We start from the raw sequence: 8,191 nt of genomic DNA on the forward strand, positions 1-8,191 counted from the left end.
CCCGTCGTGGGACGCGCAGCCGCCGCCGCCGTTTCTTGTATAATACTCTGGATTTGCGATCTGTTTTCCCACCGTTTTCTCCGCGAAACCGGCTGCTCTTCTCGCGGCCCGCAGCGACTTATTTATTATGTTTAATACGCCTCAGAATAATAAATTGATAGTACCAACCGATATGCGAGAGTGATGGTTTTTGTTTTGGTCGTCTTTGTCCGCACACGAGGGTCCCACACAAGTATAATATAATAAGCTGAGTGTTGCACTTAAATACCTACCTTTATATGTCATAAATTATGTTACATTGTATTTTTACGTCGTTGATATAATTCGAGCGTGCGTAAAAATCGTAGGTAGATAAGTTGACCATTTGAATGTCAATTTTGACTATTAGGACTCAATAAGTACTGATTTCACTACCTATACTGTTCAATATAAATATTAAAATCACTCAAAATAATTATGTGTTGATACAAATACGGTAATAATGCTATTTTATGATATTATAAAGTAGTGAAATCTATTTTCACATAATGTTGTTTGCAAAATCGTTTTTATGGTTTTTGAGTGTTATCTTTTGAGTAAAATCGCCCACCACGAGAATATTCTATAAATAATGCTATTGTTTTTGAGCGCCAAAGATAATAATATGACCTTGTCTAAATATTGTCTGACAAATGAAGTATCCGTTTAAATTTATAAATTGTTTTATAAATACATTAATATACATTAATGTACATTAAGTAAAATAATAAATTAAATACAAAACCGATAGGTACCTCAAACCCTCAAAAAATTCATTCTCTATCATTCTTGTACTAGTTCATAATATTATTCTGGAATTTATATTAGATAATTGAATTTTTAAATAATTTTTTTGAATCGAGACTTCTCTCTGTGTTTGAATTAGCAATGACGATTAATAACAATATACAACAAACAGTGTTCAGCGAGGAATTTAACCAGTAACCCTATATAAATAACGATGGTATAGTGCGGTAGACAAAATATACTTACTCGAGCCGTGAGACCTGTGATTCGTCGACCGACGATTACCACCTCCAAGTCAGCCCCCCAACCCTCTTAAAATACTCCAGCATAAATCAAAGACATTTTTTTGTTTCTATAAAACACCGCAGCAGTTTGTGGGATTATAATATTTGCAATCGATTCCCCGTGAATACATTTTCGTTTGTTCGTTTGGAGTATACGGAACTGAGTGGAAGGGTACACGTCATGTGTAATCATTGTTTAGGGTAAAATATTGTCGAATTACATAATATATGCATTAACCAGCCGGTTGAACTCATAATAAAATACAATAATATGACGTATTCGTTTATTGTACTATATAATTGTGATCGTATAATATCGATGTGGCTGCAGGTTATACACTTATAAGACCTACGTACTTACAAGTTGTTGTTGTGCAGCGCAGTGTATCGAGAAAGCCGAACAATAATACAAATACGTTAATTATTCTTAAAACCATTGATTATAAGTACAAGTATTTTTAATCAATGGTTAAGCATACAACGTGTAATCAACTGCATACGAAAATATAGATAACGTGCACTCAATCGATCGTCCTCATGTTTTGAATATCTGACTCGCGGAACAAAAACAAATGAATGCATAAACTCAAAATCGTTTTTCGTGGATTTTTTAGTACCTTTTCTTAGAATAATATTATGAACTAGTACAAGAATGATAGAAAATGAATTTTTTGAGGGTTTGAGGTACCTATCTGTTTTGTATTTAATTTATTATTTTACTTAATGTACATTAATGTATTTATAAAACAATTTATAAATTTAAACGGATATTACATTTTTTAGACAATATTTAGGCTAAGTCATATTATAATCTTAAGCACTCAAAAACAATAGCATTATCTATAGAATATTCTTGTGGCGGGTGATTTTACTCAAAAGATTACACTCAAAAACCATAAAAACGATTTTGCATGAATGCTTTTTCCGTGTTACGTGTGTGTGTGAGAGAGTGAGAAAACAATTAATAGTGCACTGACATCTTTAACTATATTATGTTCTCCGTAAAGAATAATCGTATAATAACAATAATAATAAATAGCCGATAAGTTTTGGCCTTATTCGGTATTCGCGTAAACAATTTGACGTCAACGATGAACATTACATATTATAAAAGATTAATGTAACATAATATATTATATTTATGCTATCATATTGACGGGAGGAAAACCACAGCAGCAGACAGTGGCGGTGGCGGCGGCAGCAGCAGTGGCGTATAACGTCGACGGCCGCGGCAGTGGCATCGGTCGCGCCGAGTTAGGTGCGAAGAGAGGAGGAGAGGGCTCGCGCGTTCCGTGTGGGAGTAATGTCGAATTGATGATGGACGAACGGACGGCAGACGAGGGTTAAAGGTGATCGTCCATATGACGTCAATGTGCGTCTATATAAGACCGCGTACACATATTATATTTATTGTATCTAATTAATTATTAGAAACCGAAACGTGCGCGATGAGGCCTACCACAGGGTTCATCTCGTATCATATACGTATACATGATGGGCTTATCACAATCATTATTATTATTTTTATTATTATAATACAATAATATTAATATATGTGTATAGTGTATACAATACCTCGACGTCGTCGTCTTTTAAAAGTTTATAAGTACTGTAATATATAGATACACTTAGACTGGGCCGTATGTATATGGTAAATGATAATAATATTATAACATTATTATTATTTTATTATCTGGGGCAGCTACGGTCTCGTTAGTCATCCTCGTATTCACTCACGCTGCACTGCTGCAGCACTAAGAATCGCACAAGTGCACAACACATATATATATAACCACATAATAATATTACAATGATATATAGATATAGGTAAGCAAGGCTGCAAACGCATAGACACCTATAGGTGCTAAATTATAATGTGAAATGTAATTGTTAATTTTTTTTTAAATATATTATGAATTATGAAATATAAGGCGTAGTTGGTATACTTATCATTATTATTAATATTATTAAGTGTTATTAGGCTCTGTATTCGGTTATTTTATTATTTTATCAAGTTTGAATACACGGGGTACATTTATAAAATATAATATTATGCATATCATATACACTATTATACAATATATTATGCGCATACACGAGGTGTGATAAATCCCGATACCATAATTATTAACCGGCGCTACTCAACGGTATACATGAAATGCTGTTTTTTTTTCGTTTCGACGTTTAAATGGATCTTTTTACGAATTAAAATACTTTTAACTCTAAGGCATAAAGGGCATGAAACACAACGTGCAGTTACTAATTCGAACAATACTCTATATTATGATATTATATCGTTACTGCGGACTGCGGTGAATAAATTGTCGTTACCATCTTAATAATAATAATAATAATATGTACTTATAGAAACATTTTTTTTATAAAAACTACTCTATTCCGTATATTTGTAAAACGTATATATGTATATTATATAAATTTAAATGTATGCGAGTGTTTATTTATTTCATGAAGACCTGTTACGTGTAGGCGCCGATTAGTGTTTTATTCTAATTGATTAAAAACGTCTTTAAAACGTAGCACCTTCGTATATATTAATATTATAGTATAAAAAAACCTAGTTGTACCGAATACGTATAAATAGTTTATCGACTCAATTTCCGCTGGGTTGAAATAATATTATTATGAAAATAAATCCAACGTAGGTATATAGTTTTTTTTTTCTTAGATTTTTCATAAATCCACGTTACTTCGGTAATAAATTATTGAGTAATACGACATTAATAGAAATATATAGGTATATATTATTTTGTAGAGCTGAGTGATAATAGTTATATATTATATGCCACATGCAAGTGTGTGTGTGTTTATAAACTGATTTAGACAAGTGCGTTGTTGATGCAAAGGTTATAATAAACGGAATGAACTGTAGGTACCTAAAGAAGAAAAAAAAATACTGGAAAGAAAAATTTCGATGAGAGATAAGAGGTGTACGTATAATATTTTACTTTACAAACGTAAAACGCATGCCAAGATTACAAACTGCAAATGACGTTGTTAAAACGTTGTTTTTTAATACAACGAATATTAATGGGTAGACGAAACATTGGCGGGATGCGGCGCGCAAACGATTGCAGCCGGCTCGAGTTTTTCGATACCTAATAATAATATAAATATACGTACCTACGCCGTACAATATATTTTAAATAATATATTACAAATATAAATGCTCAGCCCAGGTCCCGGAATCCTTATAAAAATTATCATTTGTACAATCAGGATTGCCGATCTGCATGTCAACCGTTACTATATTACGATTGTCAGTGCTACGTAATGGCTGCACTTAGGTACCTACATACGTAATGTAGCAGTCAAATGGTGAATATAAAATGTATAAACGATTATCGTTAGTCTGATGCGATCAAAATGTTTGTACTAGAGCCGTGTACGAGTTCAAGTTGGCAGTATTTATTAGAGAAAAAATATTATACGATATACCCGTCAGTACACACATCGAGTACATAAATATTATAAGCTATTCATTTATTTTAAGTTATAACACATTAACACGTATTAACTGCTGAAAACTTGAAACTGTTACTAGATGGGTACTTGGGTGGTGGGTAATGTAGATTCTAGATATGATGTTAGGGATAGCCACTGCAAGCGCACTATACATCATAATAATATTGCAATATATACAAGTTATAATAGTACCTACCATCTTGATACAAATTTACGTACAACACACGTGCTTATATAAGCAGACCACACAACACCGAACGATTATCGGTCATTGGTAAATATAACGTAAATTTCATCTATTTAAAATTTAAAGCCAACCTGCACAGCTTTTTGAAAGGTCATAAATATGTGTCTTGTTGCAGCAGTCGTCGAGTTTTTGTGTAATTCATAGACATAGATTGGTAGGTATAGGCATTTCAGAGATCGAACAATCGCTAGTGCAGCTGCAGGTCGATGCTGTCATTATAATAGTATAACACTATAACATAATATTGCATACGTTTAAAATTTTAAATATCATATTAAATGACTGTGTGCGTGTCTTGAGTACATAAATTTAAATAAGAATACAATTATCGACTACGATCCTCGAACAGGCTATATGATAGAGAACCAAAAACCTATATATTATATATTTGTATATGTATAAGTATAGGTATATAAATCGGATTGCTTCGGCAATGGTAAAAGAAACGAAAAAACAATATAATGTATAGGTACGTGAATCGAATAAATATTACAATGATATTATCAAATATAGTAATATAGTCTATTTTTAACGATAAATGCGTGTACAATAATAATAATATTTTTATTTTTACCTATAGTGTAGGTAGGTATAATTATTATTGCCGTACGAGGACGGTTTTTTCTTTCATAAGCTGCAGATATTAAGTTTCATAACGTAATTTGGTTTATACAGGTACCTACCTTTTAATCAAACGATTCAAACGTCTAATAACATAATACTTGATTATAATTCTGCAGCGTTCACAGTCTGCACCCTGTGATGATGCTGTATTTTAACCGTTATAATAATGCATATATTAATAGAATAATAACACATGTAGGCGCGTAATAAAATAATTATATCGTGCGGAATTGACTGATGACCGACTACGTCGAGCGTGTATCTATATAATATATTATATTATACATATTATACTCGTACATTCAACGGCGTTTGTTCTGCTGAGCATTATTATTATCTCAATTATTAAAAGAATGAAAATACGAAAAATAATATCGCGTTTCAAACAATGAACGGTATTCAAACGTCGGACCACGCGTGTTCGCATCACTCGGGTATATTATAATGTAAAATGTATATTCCCTTCACCTTTCCACCACCCCGATGACTTTGAGGAGTTATCTATAGTCTACACACACATATTGTTCGTATCGTATTAGATAGGTATATATCTACCTGGTACATAATATCTGTATATCTACGTACATTACATAGTTAAGTGTATAGGTATTATGGTCATCGTTCATGTTTCGCGCGACCAACAATATAATGCGCCGCGGCCGTGTACCTATTTCGTATAAATGGATAAATTAACATTCATTATATATATATATGGGTACTCGTATGTGTCGTATGTGGTATGTTTATATTAATATAGGTACGTTGGCTTGATTTATTTATGCTGAAAAAAAAAATTCTGACCTATTATTCGGCACAAAATATATTTTTGATTTATCCGCGAGTAGGTGTCCATTATTTTATATCCGTAATAACATTATTTATATATATATATATATATTATGTAAAGATGATAATATATATAATCTGTACATAATATACTTATATTTTATTAAACTATATATGGATACTTAGGGAGGTAGGTATATGCACTCGAGATTGAGGCAAATTGTGTATTTTCATATAAATTTCGTGAACCTCTAGGACATTTTTAATTTTCCCCGAAAAAAACTTTTATAGCGAGATCACGTTCGATCCGGTTGTTCATCACTGCTGTCGTACAAACCGAAACTAGCTATTAACCTGTACATGAGATGCAAAAACAATCAATTACCGCATACACGGAGGTATATACACTTATGTCCCGATGATTTATAGTCTTTTAAAAGTATATGATTATATTTTTTATTATTATAATTTTCTAGGTCAACAATAGACTAGACTCGAATTTAGTGAAATAATTTTCGTTTAAAACTATAGGACGGAGAATTAATATAATAAATAGAGAAAGCAGAGGCCGTTGGGTGCATGGGAAAAATCTTTGCAGAATCATTGCACTTGGCTTTGCATATACACTGCAAATTACACACTTTATACCTTTTTTCTTTTAATTTGCCGACATAGTTTACGACCTCGTGTAGAAATTTAATAAAGACATAACATTTACGTCCGATTGTTTGCGATGGATGATGACTTACTCACGGAAAAGAAATATCTACCTAGTTGAATTTATTATTTTTTTCCATAAGAACCATAATAATTTAAATCCATCATTTTTAGTAGTTGTATAAGCTATAAATAGGTAATTAAATATCTTCAATTTCAAAATGTACTATATTTTTATACATTTTTGGTATAATTTGTGGGGGTGTAGAAAAATATATGTGAGACTATTTTAATTGAAATAACTTAATTTAGTTGTAATAGTTATTTTAACTCAGTTTAACTATAAGTTAAACTTATACCTATAATATATTTATTCAGTTCTGCTGTTGCCTATATCCTGTCATACTGTTGATCCCTATTCTTTCCATAAAGTTTTTAAAAATTGTCTTCGTCTAATCAAATTAAATTTGATATAATTTTAATAAATGCATAACAAGTACTGAATAAAGTGTACAACCCAACCGCTAGGGTGGTTAAAATAAATTTTAATTATTAAACCATGTGTTAATCGTTATTCCGTGTTATAAATTTTCTGCTGGTCTGCTATATAATAGGTATCTATATATAATTATAAATTATAATAGAACAAATAATGGTTTGAAAATGATCTTTTTATCAATATTCAAAGCCATATTATTTGTAGTGCGTTGTATAGTGTATACCATATAACACAGAAGCCGGAATTCCTCTGATTTCTTTGAAATATTTATTTTGATAAAATTACTCCATGTCAAAATTCAAAAAGGATATCGTGTCAGAATGTTAATAGTTGTCAGCTCCCGTGGCGAAATGCGGTCAAAATATATTATAATATATTCTTATTATCTACATTTTACTATGGAATCCCTGCATAATACACCTTATACTGTGTATCATGTATATATGTTAAGTATATCAAATATATGTATATATTTTATATTCTATTATTATAATGTTATAAGTTATGAATGTTATGATGGACATATCGACTAATCGAGCGCATATATTACGGGCATTCGAGTGTGGCGCATATACCTGGGTTACCCCTACCCACATCACTTTATAATTTATATACAGATAAATACATTGTTCTGGATTAAACACGAAAAAAAAATATAAAACGAATATAATAATAAATATATTATAATATGTATAATATTATTAGATATAATAGGCCTAGGAATGACCGGCATCATCCATATATATATATAATATAATTAGGGGTCTGAGATAACTTTTAACCCGAGGGTTTTAAATACGTTTCGTGTGCGGCGCCGTTTACTTATAAACCTATATATAATACCTA

This window comes from Myzus persicae, unplaced genomic scaffold (genome assembly GCF_001856785.1).
Source record: "Myzus persicae strain clone G006 unplaced genomic scaffold, MPER_G0061.0, whole genome shotgun sequence".
Taxonomy (NCBI): domain Eukaryota; kingdom Metazoa; phylum Arthropoda; class Insecta; order Hemiptera; family Aphididae; genus Myzus; species Myzus persicae.